This window comes from Scyliorhinus torazame, chromosome 13, assembly GCF_047496885.1.
Source record: "Scyliorhinus torazame isolate Kashiwa2021f chromosome 13, sScyTor2.1, whole genome shotgun sequence".
Taxonomy (NCBI): Eukaryota; Metazoa; Chordata; class Chondrichthyes; order Carcharhiniformes; family Scyliorhinidae; genus Scyliorhinus; species Scyliorhinus torazame.
This window is the reverse complement of record NC_092719.1, coordinates 114,477,103-114,491,428: the sequence shown is the minus strand read 5'-3', so window position 1 is coordinate 114,491,428 and position 14,326 is coordinate 114,477,103.

Sequence of the window (14,326 nt, the reverse complement as noted above, 5' to 3'; positions counted from 1 at the left end):
TTTGTAAAGGGCAGGCAACTAAACACCAATGTGCGGCGGCTGTTAAACGTGATAATGATGCCATCGGAGGAGGGAGAGGCGGAGATAGTGGCAGCTCTGGACGCGGAGAAGGCCTTTGACCGAGTAGAGTGGGAGTACCTCTGGGAGGTGCTGCGTAGGTTTGGGTTCGGGGTAGGGTTTATCAATTGGGTTAAGCTCCTTTACAGAGTCCGATGGCAAGTGTAGTGACAAAAACCGGCGGAGGTTGGAGTACTTTCGACTGTACCGAGGGACGAGGCAGGGGTGCCCCCTGTCCCCCCTGTTGTTCGCATTGGCGATCGAACCATTGGCCATGTCATTGAGGGAGTCTAATAAATGGAAGGGGGTGGTCCGAGGGGGGGTAGAGCATCGGGTGTCGCTATATGCGGATGACCTGTTGCTGTACGTGGCGGATCCAATGGAGGGGATGGTGGAGGTCATGCAGACTCTAAGGGAGTTTGGGGAGTTTTCGGGCTATAAGCTCAATGTAGGGAAGAGTGAGCTCTTTGTATTACAGGCGGGGGACCAAGAAAGAGGGATAGGGGACCTACCGCTGAGGAGGGCGGAGGGGAGCTTTCGGTATCTGGGGATCCAGATAGCCAGGAGTTGGGGGACCCTACATAAACTGAATCTGACGAGGTTGGTGGAGCAAATGGAGGAGGATTTCAAAAGATGGGACATGTTACCGCTCTCGCTGGCGGGTAGAGTGCAGTCGGTCAAAATGGTGGTCCTTCCGAGGTTTCTGTTTGTGTTTCAGTGCCTTCCCATCGTGATCACTAAGGCCTTTTTTAAGAGAGTAGGCAGGAGTATTATGGGGTTTATGTGGGCGAATAAGACCCCGAGAATAAGGAGAGGGTTCCTGGAATGCAGTAGGGACCGAGGAGGGTTGGCGCTGCCAAACCTGGGGAGCTACTACTGGGCAGCAAATGTGGCGATGATCCGCAAGTGGGTTATGGAGGGAGAGGGGGCGGCATGGAAGAGGATGGAGATGGCGTCTTGTAAAGGAACGAGCCTGGGGGCGTTGGTGATGGCACCGCTGCTGCTCTCGCCGACAAAGTATACCACGAGCCCGGTGGTGGCGGCAACGCTAAGGATCTGGGGCCAGTGGAGACGGCACCGGGGTGCAATGGGAGCATCGGTGTGGTCCCCGATCAGGGGTAACCACCGGTTTGTCCCGGGGAAGATGGACGGGGGTTCCAGAGCTGGCATCGGGAGGGGATTGGAAGAATGGGGGACCTGTTCATCGATGGGACGTTTGCAAGCCTAGGGGCACTGGAGGAGAAGTTCGAGTTACCCCCGGGAAATGCCTTTAGATATATGCAGGTGAGGGCTTTTGTGAGGCGACAGGTGAGGGAATTCCCGTTGCTCCCGGCACAAGAAGTTCAAGATAGGGTGATCTCGGGTGTATGGGTCGGGGAGGGCAAGGTGTTGGAAATACACCAGGAGTTGAAAGAAGAGGGGGAAGCGCTGGTAGAAGAGTTGAAGGGTAAATGGGAGGAGGAGCTGGGGGAGGAGATCGAGGAAGGTCTGTGGGCTGATGCCCGAGGTAGGGTTAATTCCTCCTCCTCGTGTGCCAGGCTCAGCCTGATACAATTTAAGGTGGTCCACAGAGCGCACTTGACGGGGGCGAGGTTGAGTAGGTTCTTTGGGGTAGAGGATAGATGTGGAAGGTGTTCAGGGAGTCCGGCGAACCATGTCCATATGTTTTGGTCATGCCCGGCACTGGAGGGGTTCTGGAGAGGAGTGGCGGGAGCAATATCTCAGGTGGTGAAAGTCCGGGTTAAGCCAAGCTGGGGGCTAGCAATATTTGGAGTCGTGGACGAACCGGGAGTGCAGGAGGCGAAAGAGGCCGGCATTCTGGCCTTTGCGTCCCTAGTAGCCCAGCGAAGGATCTTGCTAATGTGGAAGGAGGCGAAACCCCCCCAGCCTGGAGGCCTGGATAAATGATATGGCTGGGTTCATAAAGTAGGAGAGGATTAAGTTCGCCTTGAGAGGGTCTGCGCAGGGGTTCTACAGGCGGTGGCAACCATTCCTAGACAATCTCGCGGAGCGTTAGAGGAAGGTCGGTCAGCAGCAGCAGCAACCCTGGGGGGGGGGGGGGGGGGGGGGGGGGGGGGGGGACTGCCTGGGAGGGTGGATGAGCAAGAGATAACATGAAGGGTTGGGGAAACTGGCACGTACGGGTGAGGGACAGTGTACAAAGCTGTGTAAATATATTATTTTGCCATGTATATATCTTGCTCTGTGCGATTTCTCGGTTTTTTTTGTTACGGGGAGGGGGGGTGGTTATTGTTTGTAAGGGAGAAAAATTGTGTTAAAAAACTTTAATAAATATATATATTTTTTTTAAAACCTTTCTTTCGACCCAGTGAACAAGTGTGTTTGGAAAATGGCAAAGGCAGCACGAGCCCCCGCCACGCTCACAGTAGGAGAATACGTAAATAGGATTAGCTCAGTAGGAGACTTCTGGTTCGACCCTCGAGCCATTAGTGCAGACAAACAGGTTAGGGCAGTCCTGCAGGAACATAAATCAGCATTTGCACAGCACAAGCACGACTGTGGCAGTTTGGCTGGCTTTGTGAACATTACAGGTCCCGACCCTAAACCCCAGAAGCAGTACGGATTTCCCCAGGAAGCAGAGGGAAAAATCTCCAAAGTAATAGAGAGTTTGTTGGATCAAGGCGTACTCAGATCCGTAGCCAGCACAAACAACGCACCGATTTGGCCCGTCAGGAAACTGGATGGATCATGGCGACTGACCATTGATTACCGGGAACTGAACAAAGTAACCCCAGCAGCAGCCCCCACCGTAGCCATGAGTCCCGAGACCATGCTCAAACAGGGACTCCAGTCAATAAAATTATTTCGGTTTTGGACATTAGTAATGGCTTCTGGTCCATTCCATTGGCTAAAGCGTGCCAGTACAATGAAATGAATAAAATGAATATCGCTTATTGTCACAAGTAGGCTTCAAATGAAGTTACTGTGAAAAGCTCCTAGTCGCCACATTCCGGCGCCTGTTCGGGGAGGCTGGTACGGGAATTGAACCGTGCTGCTGGCCTGCCTTGGTCTGCTTTCAAAGCCAGCGATTTAGCCCTGTGCTAAACCAGCCAATTCGCCTTTACATTCCAAGGGCAACAATACACGTGGACGTGCCTTCCACAACACCCCCTCCATTTTCCACCAACAGCTGGCAAATGGTTTAGCAACATTTTCCCGCCCTGATTATCTGGACCAGTATGTAGACGACTTGTTACTACAGACAGACACAAAGGGAGAGCACATTTTGCTTCTCGCCGAGCTCCTAGCACTCCTGAAAGAAATTGGTTGTAAAGTCAACCCCAAGAAGGCCCAGATTCTGAAAGAAAAAGTGATATACTTGGGAACAGTGATCACTCATGGTAAACGCGAGATCGAGCACAAGAGAATTGACTCGATCGTCAAATTGCCCCTTCCCCAGGATGTCTCAGCCCTCAGGTCATTTTTAGGACTGGTTGGTTACTGCCGAAACCATATTGACGGTTTCGCCACTAAAGCAGCACCCCTTTCCGAACTTCTCAAGAAGCAGGCACCTTGGGAATGGCTTCCACAGCATACAGATGCCGTGGATGCTTTAAAAAGAGCACTCAGCACAGACCCCGCACTACAGGTCCCAGATCCACATTCCCCATACGCAATCGAAGTTGCAGGCACCGACCGAACCCTTTCGGCCGTGCTCCTCCAGGAACGCCACGACCAGCATACACCTCACGCATGTTAGACCCCGTAGAGCAAGGATTTTCTGCCTGTGAAAGGCACCTGCTCGCAGCTTTTTGGGCAGTACAATACTTCACATACATTACAGGACTCAACCCCATCACCATCCTCACAGAACACACACCGACACAGCTATTGTTAGACGGCCGACTTAAAGATGGCACAGTCAGCCAAATTCGCGCAGCCCGTTGGACCCTTCTTTTACAGGGACGGGACATCATGGTAAAGAGAACCAAAACCCACACATTCCTTGCCAACAACTTACAATATGCAGGTACCCCTCATGAATGTGAGATCATCACCACGAAACAGAACACAGGCCCATTTATTCCCAAAACACCCACCAGGAAAACAGGGAGTACACCCCAGAGACCCCAGCCCACAGACACGTGTGCACCCCTGAAGATATATGTGGATGGCTCATTCACAGTGTTAAACAGAGAATTACCGGTTGTGGTATATATGTAGAGGATGCGCAGGGACGCGCGCTAGATGAAATTTCCTTAAAGTTGCCAGGACACTTAGGCTCACAGGCAGCTGAGCTGGCAGCAATTGCATATATTGTAGACCACCCAGACTCGTTCCCGACCCCAGCAGACATCTATTCAGACAGCTTGTATGTCTGTAATAGTTTGACAGAGTTCCTACCACTCTGGGAAACAAGAGGATTTGTTTCTGCGGACGGTAAACCTCTACCCTCAGCCCCATTACTCCGCCATATCCTAGAGACAGCGAAGGATAGGAAATATAGAATAATTAAGGTTCGCAGTCATCACCGTTCTTCCCCCCCTGGTAATGGTAAAGCAGACGCCCTAGCGAAGGCAGGCTCCAGGCATGGTTATTTTTGGAAACCCCCGAAAGCACCCCAATACACGCAGTTCAGGTCTCACAGACCAACATTCAGGATTTAGCGAAGGCCCAGAAAGAGGACGAGAAACTCAGGGAAGTTTTAAAGGGAACCTTCCCAGCCCCGTACGACAAGTTTAAAAACGCAATCACCACACATGACGGTGTGATTTTAAAGGATGGCATTTATATAGTTCTCAGCCAGGACAGGAACCAGATCATTTGTCAGTTCCATGACAATCATGGACACCAAGGAATTGAACCCACCCAAGCCCACCTCAGACCGCTCTGCTGGTGGCCTGATTTAAAAATCAATGTCACACACTACGTAGAGAATTATTTAATCTGTGCCCAGAACAATCCGGACAGAAATGCTAAAAAGGCTCAACTTAGTCATACCCGCCCGTTAATGGACCCTGGACAAATCTCCAGATAGATTATATAGGACCCCTACCCCCGGGCGGAAATGGTTACAAGTATGTGTTGGTGGTGATAGACACCTTCACAAAATGGGTGGAAGCATTTCCATCACGAACTAATACGGCCAAGACAACGGCTAAAATATTAACACACCACATCTTTACAAGATGGGGCCTCCCACGCAGTATAGAGTCCGACCAAGGCTCATATTTCACCAGACATGTAATGAAAAACGTCCTCACGATTTTCGGCATTAGACAAAAGTTCCATATCGCATACCACCCCCAGTCAAGTGGTACTGTAGAATGAATGAATAGGACATTGAAAGCCACCCTCAGGAAAATGGTACAGCAGAATAATAGCACCTGGGATTCAGTTCTCCCATTTGCTTTAATGTTTTTAAGAAACACGGTATCTACATCCGCAGGTTACACCCCCCACACCCTCATGACCGGACGCCCTATGAAAGACACAGAGTATTTACTAGGACTGGATTTGGCCAGCCCCGCAGTTACAGCCCTCACGCATGAAAATGCGGTTACACAACTAGTACAGAACATAAAGGCAGCCCAACTCGCGTCAGCAGTGAGACTTGGAACCAGGAAGAAACAGAGCAAGGCTTGTTTTGACAAAACAGTACACGCCACTGATTTTACAGTAGGGCAACAAGTTATTGTTATAACCTGGTTACTTACGATTGGCTGGGGACTAATGACTATCCCACAATCCTATGGGAGTATGAACTTCCCCAATGAGGGGGGCGGAGAAACTCCTAGTATAAATAAGCTGGCCAGTCCAGGAACCAGCAGGAAGTAGAAGGTACCAAGGGAAGTTACTGCTACTGTTATGTATATATTGTTATAGTAGATAAATGTTATTATTTTGTATCCTTAAAACTCGTGCTGGATTCTTCGTGGCCCTTACAAAACTGGCGACGAAGGTAAAAGTGAATAGCTGTCTACACTGCTGAAGCCACCTCCCTGGATTTTTGTTGGATACAGGTTGGAAGTTGTTTTCTATCATACCATGCCTCTGTACGGACGTTTGGATGTTTTTGATGCTGCGCTGGAAAGCTGGAACCAGTACACACAACGGATGCGTTACTATTTCCGGGCAAACAATATCACTGAAAACAAGCGCCAGGTGGTCATATTGCTCACCGCCTGTGGGCCGCATACGTTTGGGGTGATTAGGAGCCTTACGTACCCAGCTGCGCCGGACACCAAAACGTTTGACGAACTTGTGAATATAGTGGGGCAACACTTTAACCCAACCCCGTCCACGATAGTCCAGCGTTACCGGTTTAATACCGCTGAGAGGACCCCTGGAGAATCCCTTGCCGATTTTTTATCCAGACTACGCGGGATTGCGGAATACTGTGACTATGGTGAGACCTTGTCAGAAATGTTACGCGACCGTTTGGTTTGCGGTATTAACAATGCAGCAACCCAGAGAAAGTTGTTAGCGGAGCCAACATTGACTTTTCAACAGGCAATACAAATAGTCTTGTCCCGAGAGAGCGCAGAGCGAGGAGTACAGGAGCTACAGGGAATGGAAGTGCATGCCTTGGGGCGCAACCCTTTCCGCCCAAAAACGTCCCCCCGCACTCCTGCGGTACCTTGGGCGAGGCAACGTCCGGACCGACGCCAGTGGCCATCGGACATTCCTCCCCGAAGGGAGCCTTCTCCAGAGCCAATGGATGAGGAGCCATGTCCGTGTCAGACTTGTAGGCGCCGACCTCGTCATGGACGGCGGTCCTGGGGATGCCAGAGGCGCCGTCGTTCCGACCGAAACTGGGACCAGCCCAGGGGCCGTAACTGGGACCAGCCCAGAGGCCGTACCTTCCATGTGGATGAACCTGTGGCGACCACTCCTGAGGACGTGGAGACGGAGGATGACTGCCTGCAGCTGCATTGTGTGGCAGCTCCCCGTATGGCCCCCATTAAGGTGACAGTACGGGTCAATGGTCACCCGCTTGAGATGGAGTTGGATACTGGCGCAGCGGTCTCTGTGATCGCCCAGAGGACATTCGACCGCATCAAGCAGGGTATACAGACCCTTACATTAACTGACTCACAGGCCAGATTGGCCACCTACACGGGGGAACCACTGGACATTGCAGGAACTACAATGACCCCTGTTGTCTATGGACGCCAGGAGGGGCGTTTCCCACTTATCGTAGTGCGTGGCCATGGGCCCAGCCTGTTGGGTCGGGACTGGTTGCGCCATTTGCGGTTGCAATGGCAGCACATCCTCCAAACAGTTTCTGGAGGGTTGACTGAGGTGCTAGGACGATACCCAGAGGTATTCCAGCCTGGTTTGGGGAAAATAAAAGGGGCCGTAGCCCGTATCCAAGTTGAACCAGGAGCCACGCCGCGCTATTTCTGGGCGCGCCCAGTGCCTTACGCCTTGCTCGAGAAGGTAGAAGGAGAGCTCACTCGTTTGGAGAGTTTGGGTATTATCAGGCCCGTCCGTTTTGCTGACTGGGCAGCACCAATTGTACCAGTAATGAAGCCAGATGCCACAGTTCGCTTGTGTGGCGACTATAAACTTACAGTGAATACAGTTTCCCGACTCGACCGATATCCAATGCCTCGCATAGAGGACTCTACGCGAAACGTGCAGGTGGACTCATTCACAAAATTAGATATGAGTCATGCCTACCTGCAGTTGGAGCTGGACCCTGCTCCTGACCATATGTAACAATTAACACACACCGGGGCCTGTATGAATATACACGGTTGCCCTTTGGAGTATCCTCTGCCTGCGCAATTTTTCAACGTGTTATGGAGGGCATTTTGAGAGGTTTACCACGTGTGGCTGTCTACCTAGATGACGTGTTGATTACAGGGACGTCGGAGCAAGAGCATTTGGAAAATCTGGAGGCTGTCCGTAGACGCCTTTCGGAGGCTGGAGTCCGTTTACGTCACACAAAGTGCGTATTTCAGGCAAAAGAAGTAGTCTACCTAGGTTATCGGGTGGACCGCGAGGGTCTGCACCCCGTCGCAGAGAAGGTGCGTGCAATTCAACATGCCCCCACCCCGACTGACACTTCGCATCTTTGTTCTTTTCTCGGTCTCGTAAACTATTACGGGAAGTTCCTCCCCAATCTGGCAACTACGCTGGCCCCTTTGCACCTGCTGCTAAAGAAAAATCACACCTGGGTTTGGGGTCAGCCGCAAGAAACCGCTTTCCGGCGGGTAAAGCAACAATTGTCGTCGTCTGGGTTACTAACCCACTATGATCCGGGAAAGCCTTTGCTCGTCACATGTGATGTATGGTATTGGGGCCGTCCTGTCCCACAAGATGGAGAACGGGGCCGAGCGACACATTGCACATTGACTGCAGCGGAGAAAAAGTACGCGCAGATCGAGAAGGAGGGCCTGGCAGTGGTTTTCGCGGTGAAACGCTTCCACCAGTATGTGTACGGCCGCCATTTCACTATCGTGACTGATCATAAGCCCCTGCTGGGACTCTTCAGAGAGGATAAGCCAATACCGCCCATTGCTTCTGCACGGATCCAGCGCTGGGCTTTGTTGCTTCCTGCATATGAGTATTCTCTGGAGCACAAACCAGGTACGCAGATAGCAAATGCCGACGCACTGAGCCGATTGCCTTTATCGACCGGCCCCATGTCGACCCCCACGACCGGTGAGGTGGTTGCAACCCTAAATTTTATGGACACCTTGCCTGTCACGGCATCACAGATCCGTGAGTGGACCCAGACGGAGCCAGTCCTGTCAAAGGTTCGGCACATAGTCCTGTATGGTGGGCAGCATAGACAGCTCCCAGGCGAGTTGCGGGCATTTTCCTCCAAGCTGTCAGAGTTCAGCGTGGAAGACGGCATCCTCTTGTGGGGGACGCGTGTGATTGTCCCGGAAAAAGGCCAGGAGCTGATATTATCAGACTTGCACAATGGGCATCCGGGCGTGACCAAGATGAAAATGTTGTACCGGAGTTATGTCTGGTGGCCAGGCCTCAACACCGACATTGAGAAGGTGGCCCAAAACTGCTCCATTTGCCAGGAGCATCAGAAGCTTCCGCCGGCCGCGCCCCTACATCACTGGGAATGGCCAGGGCGGCCTTGGGCACGCTTGCATGCAGATTTCGCAGGCCCTTTTCAGGGATCCATGTTCCTTCTACTAATTGACGCCCAGTCCAAATGGCTGCAGGTGCATTAGATGCAGGGGACAACGTCCTGCGCAACAATTGAAAAGATGCGTTTATCGTTTAGTACGCATGGCCTCCCTGAGGTGCTGGTCACGGATAATGGTACTCCATTCACGAGTGAGGAGTTTGCTAGGTTTACAAAGATGAACGGCATCTGCCATATCCGCACTGCCCCTTACCACCCGGCTTCAAATGGGTTGGCAGAGCGTGCAGTGCAGACATTCAAAAGAGGCCTAAAGAAGCAGTCTACCGGATCAATGGACACGAGACTGGCTCGCTTTTTGTTTACGTACAGGACCACCCCCCATGCAGTGACTGGGGTAGCTCCCGCAGAACTCCTAACGGGCCGGAGACTCCGCACCCGCCTTAGTATGGTTTTCCAGGACATTGGCGCAAAAGTACGCCGCACACAAGAACGGCAGGGACAGGGATTGTCTCGGCATCGTCCGATTCGGCAGTTTGCGCCCGGTGACCCAGTATTCGTGCGGAATTTTGCTGGTGGTGCCCAATGGGTTCCTGGTGTAATCTTTCGCCAAACGGGCCCTATATCTTACCAAGTGCAAGCCCAGGGTCGTCTCCAGCGAAAACATGTAGACCACGTCCGGTCCAGAAGATCATCCCATCAAAAGATTCCCCGCCCCCGGAGCTCATTTCAACAGCCGCAAAGACCAGAGACAAGGGAAGGTAGTCCTCAAAATCTTCCACTGGTGCCTCACTCGAAGCCTGCGCAGGTCGTTACGGGACCAAATGGAGATAGAGACGCTGACATGACGGAGGCAGCAGTCTCTGACTCCGAGATGGAGACACAGGACGCATCAGAGGGGGAATCCTCGGGTCCACGGGCCGTGGATGTACAACCGCGCCGTTCATCACGGAAGTGCCGGTCTCCGTCTCGTTATACGCCGCCTGATCCAGCGCCGCGTGCAAATGGCGTCCGGCCTGCGGCCAAACGAGTCCGACGCCTTCCTTCGCCAGGGTCTTCGGTGGATTCCTTGGACTTTGGGGGGGAGGGATGTTATAACCTGCCTACTTACGATTGGCTGGGGACTAATGACTATCCCACAATCCTGTGGGAGTATGAACTTCCCCAATGAGGGGGGCGGAGAAACTCCTAGTATAAATAAGCTGGCCAGTTCAGGAACCAGCAGGAAGGAGAAGGTAGCAAGGGAAGTTACTGCTACTGTTATGTATATATTGTTATAGTAAATAAATGTTATTACTTTGTATCCTTAAAACTCGTGCTGGATTGTTCGTGGCCCTTACAAAAGTTATGCTTTCCCTTTACAACCCCAGTTCATTCCTCTCCCCAAAATTTTCCAGACCGTACTCCATTTCGGACAAAGTCAGCCCCTCAGTATACAAAATAACCTATCCCAATGGTAAGTCTGCATGGTTTCATATAAACCAGCTCAAGGCTTATGGCTCGCAGAATAACCACACACCCCACATCCTGCTCGCAGCAGCAGACGATCACGCCCCACCCACAGATGACGTATTCCTACCCTCCCCCAACCACTCCAACCGTCCTCAGACACAACTTCAACTCCGCCCCCAGAGGCACGACACCGCCTCTCCCTTCCCTCAAGCGATCACGATGACGACAGCCACAGCACACCAAGTTACGACTACACCCCTGCACCAGGCCCCACTCCCAGCGAATCTGAGCATGATTCTACTGACCCATTTGAGATCACTTATATCAAAGCCCCTGACCCAGACCCATCGCCCGACGATTACGGATTGAAGCATAGTAGCTCCAAACTCGATACACGATTCTGGCACCGAGACAATTCGTTCAGGCTCATCCGGAATGATGAGATGGACCCCAATTTGCCCCAAGCAGCTTTAGCACGGTTATTATAGACAAGGGTTTGGCAGCTGGGAGAAGATGATGACTTAGAGTCTGACTCCCACCAAATGAATCCCTTTGCGACCCTGTTCGCTATTGAGCAGTGAGGTGTCCAGATGATGCAGAAAAAGGAACCGATGGAGAGATACGGTGTCCTTTCTGATGGAACCTGCACCATGTTTGTTCGTTAGTGTTATCGTTAAGTGTTGTGTGTAAACTCGGAAAGTTTTCACGTCACCACCCCCTTTGACACCCAATGGCTGTTAGAGGAACTAGTTTGTCCCCAGAAACTTGTTAATGGAACAAGTTTGGCCCAGACAATAGTTCAGAGGAACTAGTCTGTCGACAGAACCCGACTCATAGTTGCTCTCCTAATTCGAGAGGCAGCCCCCTACGACGACCAGATTCTTACCCGTTCTTGCCGGTTGCTCAGGCAGTGGAGAAACGACATTGGTCCCCGCCCTGCCTGAGGACCCCCCTCTGGTCAGCTACGCTCGGGTAGAGCACATACGGCATTGATCACCGTCCTACCCGGCGATTCCACCCATTCTTACCCGCCGCGGCCCATACTCACCCCATTTTGGCTCATTACGTTCAAAATTCTTTTGTTTGGTTTTGGCAACCCTTGGGTTGCTTCCCTATGCTATTTACATCCTCAGACACTGGGATGGTAAATTACACAGGCTGCGAGGCGGCTCGCAGTACGGCAGTATTCACTCTCATATGTAGTCGAAGCACTCTTAGTGCTGGCGATACTTTGCAGTGTCGTGCAAACATTTAGAGTCAGGAAATGGCGAAGGAGAGCATATCGCTCTCGCACCCCAGTATACAGATTTAGGTCCCCCATTTTCGGATTTCACCAGACCCCCGAGCCCATTGGGATGGATTAAAGAGCATCCATTTTGTTTAATGTATTCTATGGAATAAAGAGATGTAAACCTCTGTGTCTGACTGCCAGGCCAGAGAAATTTGTGTGCTGCTGTTTTGAACAGCTTAAGATGTATAGATTATTTTGGATGGCTTGTATTTTTGGATTGTTTGAATGAGGATAGCTTATTGAGAATAGTTAGAGGTTCCAGTTTTTTATTTTTCTGTAATGCATGTATTAATGGCATAGCGCCCCGTAGAGTTTTATGATAATGAATGTATTTAAAATGGTTTAGGTAAAATTGTGTTGCATAGGATAAGACAGTGTAGAGCCTAAGTATGTGTGCCCCGGTGGTCAGAGGATGATGTCGCCATAGTAATGTGATCCTTCACGCTTCGTGTTGAGGATCACAAGGAGGGTGTGTAGCCATCTGGGATGGCCACGTCCCGATTACAAAATGGACACTTGCAAAGAATGCAGGGAAAATTGGACAATACTCAGAAACAAGCAGGTGCAAGCTCTGTCTGTTGATTAGAACCTTAAACTCTCAGACAGGACAGAAACTACCAAACAATCTACATACTAATGAGCCATCTCCGGGGACAAAAGGGAAACATTTAGATACACAATGTTAAGGCAGACTCCCCGGCGCCAGAAGAAGCTAAGACAAAGCAGACTGACAGTCACCAGGACACACCCAGCGATCAGGGAACCACCCCTCTATTGGAGGAAAATCGATAGATGATTGGGAAAGACCCAATTAGTTGAGGCCAAGTTCAAGGCCCGCCCAAAAGTGCGCGCAGCCCCTTTTCCATATAAAAGGCATCCCCCAAGGGAGAACGCTCTCCTTTGGCTTTGGCTCTCACCGAAGAGAGATACCTGCCTAGCAGCTGCACCAGACCAAGTAAGTCCCAAGTCAACGCACGCTACGAGATAGACGCTCCTAGTTGCTACCCTATGGTTGTCCCCCTCTCGAACAGGTATACCCCTTTGGATACTGTCGGGGGGGATAACCTATCAGGGGAAAACAGCAGCAGCCAGAGCAGTGGCACCACAGCTGGCTCTGATGTTCAGAAGGGAGGGTCAAAGCGCAGAAGAGCAATAGTAATAGGGGACTCTATAGTCAGGGGCACTGATAGGCGCTTCTGTGGACGTGAAAGAGACTCCAGGATGGTATGTTGCCTCCCTGGTGCCAGGGTCCAGGATGTCTCCGAACAGGTAGAGGGCATCCTGAAGGGGGAGGGCAAACAGGCAGAGGTTGTTGTACATATTGGTACTAACGACATAGGCAGGAAGGGGCATGAGGTCCTGCAGCAGGAGTTCAGGGAGCTAGGCAGAAAGTTAAAAGACAGGACCTCTAGGGTTGTAATCTCGGGATTATTCCATGTTCCACGTGCCAGTGAGGCTAGAAATAGGAAGATAGAGCAGCTAAACACGTGGCTAAACAGCTGGTGTAGGAGGGAGGGTTTCCGTTATCTGGATCACTGGGAGCTCTTCCGGGGCAGGTGTGACCTATATAAGAAGGACGGGTTGCATCTAAACTGGAGAGGCATAAATATCCTGGCCGCGAGGTTTGCTAGTGTCAGACGGGAGGGTTTAAACTAGTATGGCAGGGGGGTGGGCACGGGAGCAATAGGTCAGAAGGTGAGAGCATTGAGGGAGAACTAGGGAATAGGGACAGTGTGGCTCTGAGGCAGAGCAGACAGGGAGAAGTTGCTGAACACAGCGGGTCTGGTGGCCTGAAGTGCATATGTTTTAATGCAAGAAGTATTACGGGTAAGGCAGATGAACTTAGAGCTTGGATTAGTACTTGCAACTATGATGTTGTGGCCATTACAGAGACCTGGTTGAGGGAAGGGCAGGATTGGCAGCTAAACGTTCCAGGATTTAGATGTTTCAGGCGGGATAGAGGGGGATGTAAAAGGGGTGGCGGAGTTGCACTACTGGTTAGGGAGAATATCACAGCTGTACTGCGGGAGGACACCTCAGAGGGCAGTGAGGCTATATGGGTAGAGATCAGGAATAAGAAGGGTGCAGTCACAATGTTGGGGGTTTACTACAGGCCTCCCAACAGCCAGCGGGAGATAGAGGAGCAGATAGGTAGACAGATTTTGGAAAAGAGTAAAAACAACAGGGTTGTGGTGATGGGAGACTTCAACTTCCCCAATATTGACTGGGACTCACTTAGTGCCAGGGGCTTAGACGGGGCGGAGTTTGTAAGGAGCATCCAGGAGGGTTTCTTAAAACAATATGTGGACAGTCCAACCAGGGAAGGGGCGGTACTGGACCTGGTATTGGGGAATGAGCCCGGCCAGGTGGTAGATGTTTCAGTAGGGGAGCATTTCGGGAACAGTGACCACAATTCAGTAAGTTTTAAAGTGCTGGTGGACAAGGATAAG